This window comes from Halichoerus grypus, chromosome X, assembly GCF_964656455.1.
Source record: "Halichoerus grypus chromosome X, mHalGry1.hap1.1, whole genome shotgun sequence".
In the NCBI taxonomy this organism is placed as follows: domain Eukaryota; kingdom Metazoa; phylum Chordata; class Mammalia; order Carnivora; family Phocidae; genus Halichoerus; species Halichoerus grypus.
The window spans coordinates 30,798,886-30,816,468 of record NC_135727.1 but is presented as its reverse complement, the minus strand read 5'-3'; the positions used below and the strand labels follow the sequence as shown (position 1 = coordinate 30,816,468).

Genomic DNA, 17,583 nt, shown 5'->3' with positions numbered 1-17,583 from the left:
TCAAAGATGTTATGCCCTGAGAACTTTTTTTTTTTAAGTAATCTCTATGCCCAACATGGGGCTCGAACTCACAACCCTGAGACCAAGAGTCTCACACTCTACCGACTGAGCCAGCCATGTGCCCCCTGGGCACTGTTTATTATAAAATAATTTCAGACTTACAGACAGTTGCAAGAACATCCATGTTTCTTTAACCCATTTTCCTCAATTGTTAACAGTTTTTTAATTTGCTTTATCATTTCCTTTCAATAATATGATATTCCTTTTTTTCCCAAACTATTTGGAAATAAATTTACCCACAGTGTTCCTTTAAGCCTAAATACTTCAGCATGTATCTCTCAGAACAAAATATTTCTCTTACATAAGGACATCGCAAATATTAAAACCAGGAAATTAATATTGATAAAATACTGTTATTGAACCTATAGGCCATAGTCATAGTTCTTCAGTTGTACAAATAATATTCTTTGCAGCAAAAAGAACTTGGGGGTGGGGATGCAATTCAGGATCAGACATGACATTTGTCATTTCCATCTAGCCTCCCTTAATCTGAAACAGTCCCTCAGAGTGTCTCTGCCTTTCAGACCATGCCATTCTTTTCATTATTTATTATTTATATTTTTTCAGATTTTATTTTTAAGTAATCTCTACACCCAATGTGGGGCTCGAACTCACAACCCCGACCGAGATCCAGAGTCACATGCTCCAGCGACTGAGCCAGCCAGGCGCCCCTTGTGATGATGATGATGGTGATGATGATGATGAAGCAATCACAAACTTACAGAAAAGTTGGAGGTACAGTACAGAATGTCCTGGGTTTTTCTTCCTGAACTAGTTGAGTATCAGTTACCGACCTGGTGCCCCATTACCCCTGAATAATTCAGTGTGGGTTTTGTGGCCGACAAGGGTATCTTCCTATTTATGATGCAGCCCTCAAAATCAGGGAATTAGCATTAATAGATTATTAACATCTAATCCTCAGGTCCCACTCAAGCTTCATCGGTTGTCCCCAGTGGTCCATTATAGCAAAAGGATCCAGCTCAGAACCATATGGTGCTTTTCATTGTCACATCTTCTTCACCTCCTTGAGTTCCTTGGTCCTTCATTGACTTTCAAGACCTTGGCACTTTTGAAGACTACAGGCCAGTTATTTTGGAGAAAGTCCCTCAATTTGGGTTTGTCTGATGTTTCCTCATGATTAGGTTCAGGTTACGCATCTTTGGCGGGACTATGACAGAAGGGACACTGTCATCTGCATCCCATCAGGGTGAAGTGTGACTTCTATGTGCACCATTACTGACGATGTTCAGTGGATGATCACTTGACTCAAGCGGTATGTGCCAGGCTTCTCCACCAGGGTGTTATGCTTTGTAATTCATGAATATATTGTGGGAAAGTGCTTTGAAACTGTGTAAATCTTCCATTTCTCATCAAACTTTCAATGTATTCATTTGTTTATTTATATCGGGATAGCCTTATGGTTTCTTATTTTATTCAATGGGTTGTAATGCATTATTTTCATTGTTTACTTTGATGCTCAAGTTGTCCTAGATTTGGCCACTGGGGGCTCCTTTGAGCTGGCTTCTGTGTCCCTTGGACATGTCCCCATCATTCCTTGAGGGCTTCCTTACTTTCTGGCCCAAGATAGTCCAGGCTCATCTTGTGCTTTCACTTACTCAGTCCTGAAATCAGCCATCTTTCTGAGAAGCCCTGGTTCCCTTTAGCGGAAAATAGCATTTAGGAGCCAAATCTGGGTGCTAGTTGTAGATATTGCTATCAGTGTGTTACTGTTCCCTGATCCTCTCAGAGGCTTCACTTATATACCTTTACTCACATGCTTATACACACACATACATACACTTACACACTCACAGATTTTATTTTACAACTGCATCTATAGCTGTATCTATCTATCTAACCATGAGTTCACTCTGATATATCCCATCCAACACCATGATATATCCCATCCAACACCATGATATATCCCATCCAACACCACAGGGCTCATTCTAATTTGATCACTTTCTGTATTCCTAACAAGTTAAGACAATAAGATAACTAGTTTCTATTATTCTTTTTTTTTTAAAGATTTTATTTATTCATTTATTTGAGAGAGTGAGAGAGAGAGAGAGAGAGCACATGAGAGGGGGGAGGGTCAGAGGGAGAAGCAGACTCCCTGTCGAGCAGGGAGCCCGATGTGGGACTCGATCCCGGGACTCCAGGATCATGACCTGAGCCGAAGGCAGTCGCTTAACCAACTGAGCCACCCAGGCGCCCCAGTTTCTATTATTCTTAATATATGTTATACATTTTATCAATCCCCCTGTATGTAACTGTGCTGGGAAGTGTCTTTTCTTTTCTTTTTCCTTTTATCTATTTATTTATTTATATATGTATTTATTTATTTATTTAAGTAATCTGCAAGCCCAACGTGGGGCTCAAACTCAGAACCCTGAAATCAAGAGTCGCATGCTCCCCTGACTGAGCCAGCCAGGCGCCCCTCTTTTCTTTTTTAACAGTAACTACCACTTATTGAGTGCTTATCGTGTGCCAAGAACTGTTCTACCTGCTTTACCTGGAAAATTTCATTGAATTCTCAGTATCCCCTGTGATGTGGGCATGATTATCCCCATTTTAGAGAGGAAATTGAAGCAGAGAGAGAGTTAAGCTGCTCAAGGTAGGATAGCTAGTTCAAATGGAGCGTGGGTTAAACAAAGATCTAAGTGACTTCCTAAACACTGTGCTATTCTTCTTTCTTCTTTTTTATTGTGGTAAGAACACTTCACGTGAGATCTACCCTCTTAACAGATTCTTAGGCATCCAATAAGCACAGTGCTATACAGCAGATCACTAGAATGTACTCATCTTACAGGATGAAACTTTATACCCTTGAACTGCAACTCTGCATTCCCCCCCCATACCCTTGCCAACCACCATTCTCCTCACTGTTTCCATGAATTTGACTATTTTACATACCTCATCTAAGTGGAAGCATGCACTATTTGTCCTGTGATTGGCTGATTTCACTTAGCATCATGTCCTCAAAGTCCATCCATGTTGTTGTTTATGGCGGGATTCCTTTCTTTTTTAAGGTTGAATAATAACCCATTGTATGTGTATACCATATGTTCTTTATCCATTCATTTGTTGATGGACACAGGTCATTTCCATACTGTGGCTATTATGAATAATGTTGCAGTGAACCTGGGAATACAGACATCACTCTGAGATCCTGATTTCAATTCTTTTGCCTATATGCCCAAAAGTGGGATTGTTGGATCATATGATAGTTCTATTTTTAATTTTTTTGAGGAAACCCCATACTGTTTTTCCATAGTGGCCTCACCATTTTACATCCTATCAACAGTTCCAATTTCTCCTCATCTTTGCCAACACTTATCTGACGCCTTTTTTTATAACAGCCATCTTAACAGATATGAGGTGATTTTGATTTGCATTTCCCTTACAATTAGTGATGTCGATCACTTTTTCTTATACCCATTGGCCATTTTTGTGTCTTCATTGAAGAAATGTCTATTTAATTCTTTTGCCTATTTTTAAAATCAAGTTATTTGGTTTTTTACTATTTAAATGGCTATAAGAGTTTCTTTTTTTTTTTTTAAGATTTTATTTATTTATTTGAGAGAGAGAGAGAGTGAGCAAGAGAGAGACCATAAGCCAGGGGGAGAGGCAGAGGGAGAAGCAGACTCCCTGCTGAGCAAGGAGCCTGATGCGGGGCTCGATCCCAGGACCCTTGGGTCATGACCTGAGCCGAAGGCAGACGCTTAACCAACCGAGCCACCCAGGCGCCCCGGTTATAAGAGTTTCTTATATATTTTGGATATTAACTCCTTACCAGATATATGTTTGGCAAATATTTTCTCCCATTCCATAGGCTGCCTTTTCACTCTGTTGTTTCCTTTGCTGTGCAGAAGCTTTTTAGTTCAATGTGGTCTTCTTGGTCTATTTTTGCTCTTGTTGCTTGTACAACACCACCCGTGTCATAGGCATGAAATTGCCAAGATCAATGTCATGAAGCTTTTCCCCTGTTTTCTTCTATGAGTTCTATTGTTTCTGGTCTTACATTTAAATCTTTAATACATGTTGAGTTGAATTTTGTGTATCCTGCAAGGTAAGGGTCCAATTTCATTCTTTGGTATGTAGATATCTAGTTTTCTCAACACCATTTGTTGAAGAGACTATCCTTTCATTATTGTGTGTTCTTGGCACGCTGGTTGGCTGTTTACTGTACATGCATGGCTGTATTTCCAAGTTCTTTATTCTGTTCCATTGGTCTATGTGTCCGTTTTTATGCCAGTACCAGACTGTTTTAATTGCTGTCACCCTGTAATATATTTTGAAATCAGGAAGTGTGTTGCCTCCAGCTTTTTTCTTCTTTCTCAAGATTGGTTTGGCTATTCATAGCCTTTTGTGCTTCTATATGAATTTTAGGACTACTGTTTCTATTTCTGTAAACTCTGCCATTGGGATTTTCACGGGGATTGCCTTGAATCTGTAGATCACTTTGGATAGTATGGATCATCTTTCAAAGATGTCCCTCAACGATCCCTGCCTAGTGGTATTCTCTCACTTGTATAATCACTTGCCCTTGACTGTGAGCTGCATCTAGTGAATCACTTCTAATGATAGAATTCAGCAAAATTTATAGGATGTCACTCACTTTCAAGGTTACAAGAAGATTCTGGCTTCTGTCTAACTGACCCTGGCTTGCTCATTTGCACACTCTCTCTCTCTCTCTCTCACCCCTCACTTGCTCTCAGAGAAGCTAGATGCCCTATGGAGAGTCCCATGTAGCAAGGAGCTGAGGGAGCCCCAGGCCAACAGCCATGGAAGAACTGAGGCCCTCAGTCCACAGCTCACGAGGAACTAAATCCTGCTAACAACCACATGACTGTGCTGGGAAGCAGATGCTCCCCGGGCTGAGCCTTCAGATTGGAGCTTTGTGAGAGACTCTGAGCCAGAGGCACCCAGCTAGGCTATGCCCAGATTCCTGACACACAAAAACTGATTTAATAAATGTCTGTTGTTCTAAGCCACTGAGTTTGGGGGTAAATTGTTATACACAAATAGGTAACTAATATAGTAAGCCATCTCCCATTTCCACAGCCTCCCTCCCCGACACCATGTCTGTTCACCCTGTTTCGGGCCTCTCGTTCCCCATCACTTGCTGCCCCCCTACATAGATTCCCTCCTTGTCCTGCTCAGGCTGACACTTCCTGTCATGCCCTTGTCTGCCCCCTCAGGCTCTGACTCCCCACATCACCTCTCCCCAACATAGATTACCTCCTCATCCCACTCAGCCTCTGACACTTCATGCCGCTCCATCATGGGATGCCCTCATCAGTCCTCTCAGGCTCTGCTTCCCACACCAGGCTGTCCTTTGCTGGGGATCCCTGCATCCTCCTACTTGGACTGTGATCCCTCCTACCAGGCTGCCCTCCACAGGGACGCCCTCCTCACCATGTTCAGTATCTGATACCCCCACGGGGAGACCCCACACTCCCCACCATGATGGCTACCTTGCTCTGCTTTACCTAAGGGCTTTATTTTTTTTTAAGTAGGGTCTCAGGGCTGAACCCAGACCCTGAGATCAAGACCTGAGCTGAGATCAAGAGTCAGACACTTAACTGACTCAGCCACCCAGGCGCCCCTTCACCTAATGGCTTTGGGACTGAATTTTTCAGGAACGTGAGGCAGAAGGATAGAGTATGTGCATTTTTATGTTCAACATATATATTGCCAAATTACCCTCCAAAAATCTTACATCAGTTTACACTCTGGTCTCTCTCCTTTCCTTGTCTTACATGGTGCTGGTTGGCTTTTCCTGCCTAGTACTGTTTCTAGGTTTTGTTCCAATGAAATATCAAACGGTCCAATTCTTTTCAAAAACATCTGCTGGGTTTCTGTGCTGGTATATCTAAGCAGAGATCGTTTTCCCCCTGGAAATGCAAATCCTCTCTCTCACTCCCACTGACACTTATGGGCTTCTCTCCTTGCTCAGTGGGTTGTAATGCGGGCAACTATAAAGGGAAAAAAGTTATTTGTATCTAAAGAAGAGCAGTATGCCTTCCAACAGTTTGTGACAAAGATGGACACTTAAATTGTAGACCTACAGGAACTTTTTTAAAAAGCGTTACCTGGCCCCTTTTTAAGCTCTGAATTAATATGTATCTAGCCAAGAAGGGGCTGTTTCTTTCTTAGCCTATCTCTTTGTTTTCAGGTTGCAATTTGTGCATATTTGCATATTTACTCTACCTGAAGCTCTAGCTATTCTGGTTTTATGTCTCCATCCCTTAGGGTAAAGTAATACTTATTTTTTTTTAAGATTTTATTTCTTTATTAGAGAGAGAGAAAGAGAGGGGAGCAGCAGAGGGAGAGGGAGAAGCAGGCTCCCCGCTGAGCAGGGAGCCTGATGTGGGGACTCAATCCCAGGACCCTGCGATCATGACCTGAGCCGAAGGCAGATGCTTAACAACTGAGCCACCCAGGCGCCCCTAAAGTAATACTTATAAACATTTAGAAAGCACTTTACGAAAGGCTGTTAATTCATCTAGTCCTCACAAGAGCATGATGAGTTTGATATCACTGCCCCTATTTAACGCAAGAGACAAAACTGAACCTCCAGGGCTGTGACCTACCCAAGGTGGTCACACAGCTAGTCCGTGACAGAACTGGGGCTGGAACCCAAGCCTTCGGACTCCAGACCCTGAAATCTTCCCACTCCATTGTACTACCCCTCTGGGTTCTTCTCCTTCAAGAAAGTACTCTTGAAGGTTTGAGCTGCCCTTCCAAACTGGAGCCTGGATATATAGAAACCTCTGTCGAACCCGGTAGGCTCTATTTGGCCAGGCCAAATCCATTCTTTAGAACTGATTTGTACTTGGATTTCCCTGCAGCTCTTTATTGCATCACTAAAATACAGTTTTATAGAAAGCCAGAGTAGCAATACTTATATCAGACAAATAGACTTTAAAACAAAGACTGCAGGGGCGCCTGAGTGGCTGGGTCAGTTGAGCATCCGATTCTTGGTTTTAGCTCAGGTCATAATCTCAGGGTTGTGAGATTGAGCCCCTCGTCAGACTTCCACTCAATAAGTAGTCAGCTTGAGAGTCTCTCTTTCCCTCTCCTTCTGCCCCTCCCCCTCGCACTCGTGTGCTCTCTCTCCCTCTCTAAAATCAATCAATCAAAGACTCTAACAAGAGACAAAGAAAGACACTACATAATAATAAATGAGACAACCCAACAAGATATAGCAATTGTAAATATTTATGCATCCAACATGGGAGCACCCAACTACATAAAACAGTTAATAACAAACATCATCCAAACAGAAAATCAACAAGGAAACAGTGGCTTTGAATGACACACTGGACCAGATGCACTTAACAGCTATTTTCAGAACATTCCATCCTAAAACAGCAGAGTACACATTCTCTTCAAGTACACATAGAATATTCTCCATAATAGATCACATATTAGGCCACAAAATAAGTCTCCACAGATTCATAAAGATCGAAGTTATACCATGCATCTTTTCTGACCACAACACTATGAAACTAGAAATCAACCACAAGAAAACACTGGAAGGAGCACAAATACATGGAGGTTAGATAACATGCTACTAAATAATGAGTGGGTCAACCAAGAAATCAAAGAAGAAATTACAGGGAAACAAATGAAAATGAAAATACAATGGTCCAAAATCTTTGGGATGCAGCAAAAGCAGTTCTAAGAGGGAAGTTTATAGCGATACAGGCCTACCTCAAGACATAAGAAAAATCTCGAACAACCTAACCTTACACCTAAAGGAGCTAGACAAAGAACAACACAAAACCCCAAACCAGCAGAAGGAAGGAAATAATAAAGATAAGAGCAGAAATAAATGATAAATAAAAAAACCAATAGAACAGATCAATGAAACCAGGAGTTCTTTGAAAAGATCTACCAAATTGATAAACCTCTAGCCAGACTCATCAAAAAGAGAGAGAGAGAGAGGACTTAAAAAACAAAATCACAAATGAAAGAGGAGAAATAATAACCAATACCACAGAAATACAATTGTAAGAATATTATGAAAAATTATATGACAACAAATTGGACAATGTAGAAGAAATGGATAAATTCCTAGAAACATAGACCCTCCCAAAACTGAAGCAGGAAGAAATAGAAAATTTGAATGGACTGATTACCAGCAATGAAATTGAATCAGTAATCAAAAAACTCCAAATAAACAAAAGTCCAGGACCAGACATCTTCACAGACAAATACTACCAAACATTTAAAGAAGAGTTAAGGGGTGCCTGGGTGGCTCAGTCAGTTAAGTGACTGCCTTCAGCTCAGGTTATGATCCCAGAGTCCCGCATTGGGTTCCCCACTCAGCAAGGAGTCTGCTTCTCCCTCTGACCCTCCCCCTTCTTGTGCTCTCTGTCTCTCTCACTCTCTCTCAAATAGATAAAAATCTTTAAAAAAAAAAAAAGAGTTAATACATATTCTTCTCAAACTATTCCAAAAAATAGGGACGCCTGGGTGGCTCAGTCGGTTAAGTGGCTGCCTTTGGCTCAGGTCATGATCCCAGGGACCTGGGATCGAGGCCCACATTGGGCTTCTTGATCAGCAGGACTGCCACTCCTCCTGCTTGTGCTGTCTCTCTTTCTGACAAATAAATAAATAAAATCTTCAAAAAAAAAAAAAAACTATTCCAAAAAATAGAAGAGGAAGAAAACTTCCAAATTCATTCCATGAGGCCAGCATTACCCTGATACCAAAAACAGATAAAGATACCACAAAAAAAGAGAACTATAGGCCAATATCTCTGATGAACATATATGCAAAAATCCTCAACAAAATACGGGCAAACCAAATCCAACAACACATTAAAAGATCATACACCATGATCAAGTGGGATTTATATCAGGGATGCAAGGGTGATTCGATATTCACAAATCAGTGTGATAGATCACATCAATAAGAGAAAGAATAAAAACCATATGATCATTTCAATAGACGCAGAAAAAGAATTCAACAAAATACAACATCTGTTCATGATAAAAGACCTCAACAAAGTAAGTTTAGAAGGAACATACCTCAACATAATAAAGGCTATATATGAAAAGCCTGCAGCTAGCATCATCCTCAATGGGGAAAAATAGAGAGCTTTTCTCCTAAGGTCAGGAACAAGACAAGGATGTCCATTCTCACCACTTTTAGTCAATATAGTACTGGGATTCCTAGCCACAGCAATCAGACAACAAAAAGAAATAAAAGGCATCCAAATTGGTAAGGAAGAAGTATAACTGTCACTATTTGCAGATGACATAATACTATATATAGAAAACCCTAAAGGCTCCACCAAAAAACTACTAGAACTGATCAATGAATTCAGTAAAGTCACAGGATACAAAATCAATGTACAGAAATCTGTTGCATTTCTGTACACTAATAACGAAGCAGCAGAAAGAGAACTTAAGAAAACAATCCCATTTACAATTGCACCAAAAATAATAAGATATCTAGGAATAAACCTAACCAAAGAGGTGAAAGACCTGTACTCTGAAAACTATAAAACACTGATGAAAGACATTGAAGATGACACAGAGAAATGGAAAGACATTCCATGCTCATGAATTGGAAGAACAAATACTGTTAAAATGTCTATACTACCCAGGGGCGCCTGGGTGGCTCAGTCGTTAAGCGTCTGCCTTCAGCTCAGGTCTTGATCCCAGAGTCCTGGGATCGAGCCCCACATCGGACTCCCTGTTCGACGGGAAGCCTGCTTCTTCCTCTCCCACCCCCCCTGCTTGTGTTCCCTCTCTCACTATGTCTCTATCAAATAAATAAATAAAATCTTAAAAAAAAATGTCTATACTACCCAAAGCAATCTACACATTTAATGCAATTTCTATCAAAATACAAACAAGCATTTTTGACTGAACTAGAACAAACAATCCTAAAATTTGTATGGAACCACAAAAGACCCCGAATAGCTAAAGCAATCTCGAAAAAGAAAAACCAAACTGGAGGTATCACAATTCCAGACTTCAAGTTATACTACAAAGCTGTAGTCATCAAAACAGCATGGTACTGGTACAAAAAATAGACACAGAGACCAAGAGAACAGAATAGAAAGCCCAGAAACAACAAACCCACAGATATATGGTCAATTAATCTTCAACAAAGGAGGCAAGAACATGCAATGGGAAATCGACAGTCTCTTCAACACATGGTTTTGGGAAAACTGGACAGCTACATGAAAAAGAATGAAACCAGGTAACTTCCTTACACCATACACAAACATAAACTCAAAATAGATTAAGGACCTAAATGTGACACCTGACATGATAAAAATCCTAGAAGAGAGCACAGGCAGTAATCTCTCTGACATCAGCTGTAGCTGTATTTTTCTAGATATGTCTCCTGAGGCAAGAAATAAAAGCAAAAATAAACTATTGGGACTATATCAAAACAAAAAGCTTCTGTACAGTGAAGGAAACAATCAACAAAACTAAAAGACTGCCTACTGAATGGGAGGGGATGTTTGCTAATGATCTATCCAATAAAGGGTTAGTATCCAAAATATATAAAGAACTGATACAACTCAACACCCAAAAAACAAATAATCCAATTAAACAATGGGCAGAAGACAAGAACAGACATTTCTCCAAAGAAGACATCCAGATGGCCAACAGACGCATGAAAAGATGCTCAACATCACCCATCATCAGGGAAATGCAAATCACAACCACAATGAGATATGACCTCACACCTGTCAGAATGGCTAAAATCAACAACACAAGAAACAAGTGTTGTCAAGACGTGGAGAAAAAGGAAACCTTGTGCACTGTTGGTGGGAATGTAAACTGGTGCAGCCACTGTGGAAAAAAGGATGAAGTTTCCTCAAAAAGTTAAAAATAGAACTACCCTACAATCCAATAATTGCACTACTGGGTGTTTACCCAAAAAATAAAAAAACATGAATTCAAAGTGATACATGCACCCCTATGTTTATTGCAGTACTATTTACAATAGCCAAACTATGGAAGCAGCCCAAGTGTCCATCAATAGATGAATAAAGAAGATGTGATTATATATATAGTTATTATATATAGACTATATATAATGGAATATTATTCAGCCATAAAAAAGAACAAAATCTTGCCATTTGTAGCAACATGGATGTAGCTAGAGAGTATAAGGCTAAGTGAAATAAGTCAAAGAACGATTTCATTCATATGTGGAATTTAAGAAACAAAACAAATGAACAAAGGAAAAATAGAGAAACAAACCAAGAAACAGACCTTTTTTTTTAAGTAAACTCTATGCCACACATGGGGCTTGAACTCATGACCCTGAGATCAAGAGTCTCATGTTCTACCAACCAAGCCAGCCAGGCACCCCCAAGAAACAGACTCTTAACTCTAAAGAACACACTGATGGTTACCAGAGGGGAGGAGGTGGGGGAAAGGGGGAAATAGATGATGGGGATTAAGGAGGGCACTTGTAATGATGAGCACCTGGTGATGTACAGAATTGTTGAGTCACTATATTGTACACCTGAAACTAATATAACACTGTATGTTAACAATATTAGAATTAAAATTAAAACTTAATTTAAAAAATAGAGTTTTAAAAAAAAGTCTTGGGGATACTGAGATTATTACTCTTACTGAAAAAATACAAACATAAATAAATTGTCACATTAAGCAAAAAATAAAAAATAAAAAAATCCAAGACCTTCATCAGTAACACTATGTTGGGGACTATTTTTGCTGTTCAGTGGTGAACTTTAACAAGATAGACCAGATGCCATTGAAACAAATCAAATATCCTTCAAAGGGGAAAGTTTAAATAAGTTGCAGGACAAGAAAATACTATATAGATGTTAAAAAAGAATAAGGCAGATCAATAGAAGAAGTGATTTCCAGACTACATTGTTAAGTGAAAACAAATACAGACAAAAAGCAATATGAATAGTATCCTACCATCTGTGACACATATATATGTATGTATATTTGTATATATACATATACGTATACATATATTTGTATATGCATAGAATAATAGAATATCTCTGGAAGGATACACAAGAAATTGAGATAGTAGGCACTCCTGGGGACGACAAATGGGCGACAAAGGTGGGAAGGAGACTTACTTTTCACTGTCTATCCCTTTATACCATTTCTTTATATCATCTGAATTTTTTTAAGGATTTTAAGTAATCTCTACACACATCGCAGGGCTTGAGCCCACAACCCTGAGATCAAGAGTCATGAGCTCCGACTGAGCTAGCCAGGCACCCCTCTATCATCTGAATTTTTAAAGATTTTTACTTACTTACTTACTTACTTACTTATGAGAGAAAGCAGGGGAGGGGCAGAGGGAGAGGGACAAGGAGACTCCAGCAGGGAGCTGACTCGGGGCTCAATCCCACGACCCTGAGATCACAGCCTGAGCCGAAGTCAAGAGTCCCACACAACCAACTGAGCCACCCAGGCGCCCCTCTCATCTGAATTTTTACCACGTGCCTGGATTGCCTGTTAGTTATATAGTGTTTTGCCATTTTTAAAGTAGTGTTACATATATGATCTTATTGAATACGCAGGCAGCCCAAGGGAGTAAGTCTTTCAGCTTTCTCACAGAGCCCTTCAAGCTGGTCCCTGCCTTCACCCTACTTTTCCGTTGCCCCTTCCCCACTCCCTGCATGCTGGTCCACACTCCCCCTCTCTCCTGCCGGCAGGGCCTCCAGCTCCACTCTCTCATCCCTTCTAATTAATGTAACTAGGCATTGTGTTCCATAATTACAGGGTTTGTCAGTGAAATCAATAGTTGCCTCCCTTGCGACAATGACATTTTAGTTCCATCAGTCTCCCCAGAGCCCGGCAGCTTCTCTGAGCCAACAAAACTCCCAAGATTATTAACATGTCCCTTTGCTCTCACTCATTTTCACGCATGCAAGTAAATGAGCAGATTCTCAATTCACACGATTCCATACACCCTACCCGTGATTACTGGGAGAGAAAATGCCAATCAAATGTATATTTTGAAGGCTTTATTGAGGTATAGCCTCATCGTGCGCCTATGGTTCTTTTAGTAAAGGCAGAGTTGTGCAATCTCAAATATATTTTTTATAATGGCTTTAAGAATCTAACATAAAATATCCTAGATCATAATAGGTGTCTGATGTGACTCAGGTTCTCTCTTCTGACCTCGACTCCCAAATCTGTTCCCTGACCTACTACTTAATAGAAGACTTCTAATTCTATTATTTCCTTAAATCTATAGCATGTCAGAGTTGGAAGGGCCCTTAGAAATCAACCAGACATGGGAAACTGACATCCCCATAAGGTGTGCAATTTACCAAATGTCATATAGTAGATAAATGGCAGAGTTAGGACAAAAATCCAGGATTCTTGTTCTTAGCCCAATAAACTTCCCATTACATCAGGGAGCCTCTTCTCTTGCTAATGTCCTAGAAATTACTAAATCAACCACCACCAGTCAGTTCACCCAGCTAAACCTAAACCTTTGATGATGGAAGAAGGGCTTGGGTTGAGAGGATGGGTCTAGAGAACAGGTAGGAAATATAAGCTTTTTCCTTCGTCGTCCTTCTAGGTGAATTTCTTTCTTAGCATTCAGCACAATTAACCAAGAAGATAGGTTCTTTTCTGTCCAGAGAAGGACCTTATAGTTACCAGTCAACAGCATCTATCATTATTCTTATAACTCTTATTATTGCTGTAATTCTCTAGCATATGTCAGCAAGATGGGAAGGTGGTACGGAACGGTAGCAGACGAAACCACTGAGTACTACTTCCTGCTTTTGCCAAAAACTGCACTAAAATTAGCCTGTATTCCCCATGGATTTGAGCCAGGGAAAGCAATTTAGCTTCTCATATTGTTTTTCTAGCCATCAGTCTGTAACAATTAAACAACTGGTGATAAAGAGAGGAGTTCTCTTTATATCTTTGAGTGACCAAAACCGAAGATGTTCTCTATGATCAGTTATAATGGCACTTGATGTCACCATAGTAGGAGGACCTAGGCCAATAATAGTGTTGTGGGGTTTTTTTTAGGATTTTATTTTTAAGTAATCTCTACACCCAACATAGGACTTGAACTTACAACCCCAAGATCAAGAGTCGCATGCTCTACCGACTGAACCAGCGAGGCACTCCCACTAGTTTTGAGGTACTAAATATGGCATTCTGAACTTAAGGAGAAAACTCTAGAATGTTCAAATGGAGATGGAATCACTGTCAACTATTTTCATATTCTTTATTAGAAATCATTCTTCCCCCTTAAAAAAAATCTTTCTCCCCAGGAATTCCCATTTTAAGAATGTGTCCTAAGAAAAAGCAGAGATTTATGCACAAAGATATTCATCATGATTTCTTTATGAATGCAATATTGGAAATAATTAGAAGCAATTGGAGGTGTCAAATAAAATATGATCATTCCAGTAAAGGAAATTTTATAGAGCCATTAAAATTCACTTTGGGGGCACCTGGGTGGCTCAGTCTAGTTAAGCATCTGACTTTGGCTCAGGTCATGATCTCAGGGTCCTGGATTTGAGCCCTGCATGGGGCTCTGTGCTCAGCAGGGAGCCTGCTTCTTCCTCTCCCACTCCCCCTGCTTGTGTTCCCTCTTTCTCTCTCTCTCTCTCATATAAATACATAAAATGTCTTAAAAATTCACTTTCCAAATATTTCATTTTTTAACAGCTTTACTGAGATACAATTTAGATACCATAAATTTCACTGATTTAAAGTGTAAATTCAAAGCTTTTTAGTATATTTACAGAGCTGTTGAAACTATCACCGTAATCTAATGTTAGAACATTTTCATCACTCCAAAAAAGAGCTTCGTACCTATTGGCGGTCGCCCTCCATATCCCCAATGTATAAATTGATAAGAAAAATACAAACGAGAGGCGCCAGGCTGGCTTGGTTGGTGGAGTGTGCGATTTTTGACCTTGGGGTTGTGAGTTGGAGCCCCATGGTGGGTGTAGAGATTCCTTAAAAATAAAATCCTTAAGAAAAAAGGAAGAAAAGGAAGAAAAATACAAATGACCCAAAAGACAACTGGACAAAGGAAAGGCAATCACATCTGAGGACCTGCAAATGAATAACACACACATGAAAAGATGTTCAACTTCACCATTGTGATAAAGGAAATGGAAATCAACACCATTTCTTCCCATCAGATGGGCAAAAATGAAAAAGACTCATAACATCTGGTACTAGTAAGTGTGTGGGGAAACAAGCATTCTCAGACATAGTTAGCAGGAGTATGAATTTTTACAGCCTTGTCTGGATAATAATCTAGCATGGTTTGTTTACTGTTTTAAAGCCCATACCACTGGGACCAGCAACCCAGCTTCGGAAATCTATCATAAAGATGAAAGGACCGATAGGATATACGCACAACACTGAGTTCTGCAGGGATTGCAAACCGCAGAGCGGTGTGTAGGGTATGGCCTCCTCTTTGTGCCAGGCATTGCTCTTGGCATCAAAAAGACATGCCTACTTCCAGGCTTCCCGGGAACGCTACGATTGCAGATAACGTTCTCACCCTCCACCGGAGAAGCTGGGGCTCAGAGAAGTGAAGTGACTTGCTTTGGGTCTGACGCACAGCTACTGAGCGGCAGGGCCAGCATTCAGATCCAGCTCCCTCTGGCCCCGAACCAAGAGCAATAACTTTCCGGCTGGGATACATGAAACTCCCTCAGTGGGTGTGGGGCTAATCTTTTGGGACATATTTTTTTTTTTAGGTGTTTTTGTATTTCCTGGGTTTATTCCCCTTTGCTCCAAGCTCTAAGCACCAGCCTACTTCACTCCACCTCCATGGCCTGCACGGTTTCCTCCGGCAGCTCCGGGGTCCCCCTGAACCCAGGTCACCCAGGATCCCCGCGATGACGGCTCCCACCAGCAGCCCCTGCGTGGCCTCCAGCGGCCGTTCCCTCTTCCCTCGGTTTCAGGCGGCCCTCTCTGAGCTTCCACTTCTGGGGCGGTCCAAACTCTGGCGCTGCCGGTGGCCTGCTGGAATAGCACTTCTTCACTCTGACTCCACTGGCCCCTCAGCCGCCACTCAGTCGTCACCTCCTCCGAGAAGCCTTCCCTGACTTCTAGACATCATGTCCGGCTGGAACCGGTCCGCCAGCACCGCCAGGGCTATTTCCTGGCAGGAAGCTTTTTGCGGAGTGGGCGTGGTCAGTTGCAAGGCTTGGGACATTTTTCTTAAAGACCTTATTTATTTGGCGGGGGGGTAGGGCGGAGGGAGAGGGAGAAGCAGGCTCCCCGCTGAGCAGGGAACCCGAGGAGGCGGGGCTCGATCCCAGGAGGCTGGGATCATGACCCCAGCAGGAGGCAGACACGCTTAACCCACTGAGCCACCCAGGCGCCCCGCCTTGGGACATTTTTGAGATGCAAAGTGAACCTCAGTGAAAGGGGTGGAAGTCTGTGATGCTGAGATTGGGTGAGGGAATAGTTAGTGGGAGGCTGGGGTGTGGGGAACACGCAAAATTCATTTCTCCGTCCATCCAGCAAATGTTTATTGGCATTTACTATGTGACAGGCACCTCTCATTGCACTGGGGAATTCATCAATGAACAAAACAGAGAAAAATCCCTGCCCTTGGGAATTTATACTGGAGGGGTAAGGCAGGCAATGAACACGTTATACTTTATATATAATTATATATTATATATTTAATTATACTTTATATATAATTTGATAGATATAGATAGATAGATGATAGATGATAGATAGATAGATAAATAGATTATATCAGATGGCAAATAGAGCCATGGAGGAAATTCAGCAGGAAAGGGGGGTGAGGTGTTGGAGGGGGCATTGTAATTTTCGAAATGGTGGCCAGCAAAAGACTCATTGAGAAGGAAACATTTAAGTAAAAATCTAAAGGATATAAGAGAGGAGCCAGGCAGGTATCTGGAGGAAAAGCATTCTAGCAGAGGGAACAGTAAGTGCAGAGACCTGAGGTATCATGGTCAGGGAGGAGCAAGGAGATGCTTGTGGGCCATGACTTTAGCTTGTCCTCAGAACAAGATGCAGAGCCACTAGAGAGTTGTAAGAAGAGGAGTGACATGATCTGAAGCACATTTTTTGAGAGTCACGGTGGCTGCTGTGTTGAAAATAAACTGGAGGAGGTGGGGGGGGTGCCTGGCTGGGTCAGTCGGAAGAGCATGCGACTCTTGATCTCGGGGTCATGAGTTCAAGCCCCACGTGGGACGTAGAGATGACTTAATACAGAAAAGAAACTGGAGGAAGGCAGAATGGAAGAAGGAGGAGCAAACTGGGTACAAAAGCAATGCCTGGGGAGAAAGCTGCTGGTGGCTCAGACCAGGCTCCTAGCAGTAGTGGTGTAAGAAGCGGTTAAGTTCGGAATATATGTTGCAGGTAATCCACAGGGATTGCTGATGTTTTAGATGCTGGATGTTAGAGGCAAGTTTTTGCGTGAGAAACTGGAAGACTGGATTTGCTGTTTGCCGAGATTGGCGGGGGGGGGGGGGGGGGCTGTGGGAGGGGCAGGCTGGGGTGGCGGAGACGG

At 41.5% G+C, this 17,583-nt stretch overlaps 1 long non-coding RNA gene across 1 annotated transcript; it reads left to right on the top strand.

The window, feature by feature from the left end:
* Positions 1-639: 639 nt before the first annotated feature.
* Positions 640-4,993, top strand: LOC118551234 (uncharacterized). The gene is made up of 3 exons (XR_004924967.2): positions 640-795; positions 1,203-1,333; positions 4,782-4,993. It is a non-coding gene; the product is annotated as an uncharacterized LOC118551234 (long non-coding RNA).
* Positions 4,994-17,583: the final 12,590 nt, after the last annotated feature.